Genomic DNA, 3151 nt, shown 5'->3' with positions numbered 1-3151 from the left:
TAAACATTTTCTCTCATTCTGTGGATTGTCTTTTCACTATCTTGATGGTATTCTTTGACACATAGAAGATTTTAATTTTGATAAAGTCCAATTTATTTTTGTTGTTGTTGCTTGTGCTTTTGGTGGTATGTTTAAGAAACCATTGCCTGATACAAAGTCTTGAAGATTTACCCCCTCTTTTTTTTTGAAGTTTTATAGTTTTAGCTCTTACATTTGGTCTTTGATCCATTTTGAGTTAATTTTTGTATATGGTATGAGGTAGGGATGTAACTTCATTCTTTTGCATATGGATATTCAGTTTTCTCAGCCCCATATGTTGAAAAGACTATTCTTTCCCCCACTGAATAGTCTCGGCACTCTTGTTGGAAAAAAATCAAATGACCATAAATGTAAGGATTTATTTCTGGACTCTCAATTTTATTCTGTTTTTATATATGCTTGTCCGTATGCTAGTAACACCATGTCTTGATTACTCTAGCTTTGTAGTAAGCTTTGAAATCGAGAAGTATGAGTCCTCCAACTTGTTCTTTTGTCAAGACTATTTTGGCTATTTGGAATTCCTTACATTTCCATACAAATTTACATGTTGGCTTTTTCATCTTCTGGAGTAGTTTCTCAGGTTAAATTCCCAGGAGTGAGATTCCTGTGTAAAAGAGAATAGATATTTTTATAACTTTGGTTTGCTTTCTGAAAGGGTTCTATATATTCACAGGGCTACCAGGAAGGTACAAAAGAAAGTTTCAGGCATTATTGCCAATATTAGCTATTTCCTTTTTTTAAAGTTTCCTTTAATATACAAAAATGATTTTTAAATTTACATTTATTTCTGCTTGAACATTTTTCTATATTCTTGTTTACTAGTATGTCTTCTATGAATTATATTTGTGTTCTTAGCTTATTATTGGGACTTGATGTTTTTTTATCAGTGTGATAATTTTAATTAATAAAGATACTAACTCTTTGTCATAGTAGCTACAAATGTTTTCCCAGTCTCTTCCTTGACTCTTTTTATTGTACAGAAATGTTTTGTTCTTATATATTGTCAAGAATGTCACTCTTTTCCTCTGAGGGTTTCTATATTGCATCTAAGCTTAGAAAAATCATTTTCATTCCCTTCTCCTGAGGCTTAATAAATGGTCAATTTAATTTTCTTCTAAATTTTCTCAAGGTTTAAAAATATTATCTGTGTAACACATGGAGCTTTTTATATTGATATATAATGAGGTATAAGACCCTGAAAAGGGTATTTTTCAGTATGGTACCTGAATTTATGTAAAACATCCTATGAAAGCACTTAAGGATTAAGCCTAAGTACATCTTAATGTGATGACATGTTACTTTGGTGATCAGTTCCACCCCTCCAGGTACCAGGTGTGCATTTTAACAGGACTCTTCAATAATGGCTTCACCCCAACTGTTAGTCCAATGGAAGGATTTACGGGCCCTCTGGAAGGCTGATAGGGTGGTCAGGGCCTCATTCAGAGTCAGGGGCTGCCTCCCATCGCCCCGAGTCTATTCCACTAGCCCACATCTTCAGCTTTCCCTTACCCCTCCCCAGTGTGGTGGATTCTAAGCCAGCAACTACTGCTTCTCACACAACAGGGAGTTCCTCCGTGCCCAGCCCTAACTCACAACGGGAACTGTGGTTTCCAGGATTGCCATCTGGCAAATGGACCCACAGGACTGGCAGGAAGTTTCCTGGCCTGTTTGGCTCCGCCCGGCCTCTTTTCCTGATTGTGGCAGAAGCAGATAATAACTCTCCTCCCTTGTTAATTCAGAGAGGTCATCCTTTGCAATTTGGTGACTGATGATGGCCTTCCTTGACTCTTTGTCAAGATATAGGCAAATGAGTGAACGCTCTAAAAAGGAAAAAGCCTATCCCACAGACAGAGGCCTCTTTTGAGTGAGGAGGGAACTGGCTGTCACCCTCATTTTTCATGGATTCGCTGGGGCTGAGCCATCCGGCAGAAAATCTACTTGGAAATCCGAGTGGGGAAGCAGTTCACTGAGCCCAAGTCCCTCTCACCCAGCTCCCAGCCAGTATGAGCCGGCCCCGGCTGGTCCCACATCTCTTCCCCGGGTGTGCGTGTGAGGGGGCACGGGGTGGGGTGTGGGAGAGGCAGACCCCTCCATCTGAATGAGGCAGGCTCTCCTCAGGGTCTGTCAGAACATTCAGTGTTTAGTTAAAAACTCTCCAAAAGAAAGCGTTAAGGCGGAGAGCTTGAAGTGGATCCCGAGTAATTAAGTGTATAAATTAATTCTTCCCCTAAGAAATGTTCTTCTCCTATTATTAGATTTGGCTCTCAGAGGAGCTACATCCAAGTAGTGGGTTTCCAGTTGTGTGTGTGTGTGTGTGTGCGCGCGCGCACGTTCTGGGCTTTGCTGCCTGAAGCCTGCAATTAAAACAAGTGACATGGATGTGTCTTTAAAAGAGAGATCTGTGGAAAACAAACGGATTGTCTGTCAGGGGAAGAAAAGAAATGAAATATGGCTGCCTCAGCCCACTGAATGGATGAATGGGAAAGTACTTGTCCACCCAAGTACCCAAAGGGATAAAACCCAATGATAGCCTTCTCAACTGCTTAGCGCATAATGCATGTGCTGTTTCGATGCTGGTAATGTGGTTTTTTACTTCTTCTTATCTAGAAGGAATGAATCAAATATGAGGAGAGTTGGAACATGATTTTCAACCCATTGCTTTTGATTAAGTGCCTGAACAGGCAGGTCCCGGGACTTGCAGTAATACTAATGGGGCATAAAGTGCTATAAAAAGGACGGGGCCCTACTTTTGTCCAAATGCCATTATCCTGGAATCAGAGACCCTGGGTGTAATATGTCCACGGTTAACCTTTTTTTCCTGACAGGAAATTTTCTCCATCCGCTCACACCATCAATTATGCTGCATTTGGCCAGAATGGTGAATGATTACTTTATTTCAAAAGAAAGAGGCACATGTGCCAGGCTCCCAGACACTGAACAGCGCTGAGGGGGCTGGCCAGGAGGAAGGCGCTGGCCAGGAGCGGTGGCAAGTCTGCCGGCCAGTAGGGTCTGGACCAAATCATCCTTTTGTTTTTGGCAGGTTTTCCCTTTTGCTTTCTCATTTGCTTGTTTTGGAAGAGGAAAGACTGAGTAACTGAAAATAGAATGATGA

The sequence above is a fragment of the Dasypus novemcinctus genome, chromosome 16, assembly GCF_030445035.2.
Source record: "Dasypus novemcinctus isolate mDasNov1 chromosome 16, mDasNov1.1.hap2, whole genome shotgun sequence".
NCBI lineage: Eukaryota > Metazoa > Chordata > Mammalia > Cingulata > Dasypodidae > Dasypus > Dasypus novemcinctus.
This window is presented reverse-complemented; position numbering follows the sequence as displayed.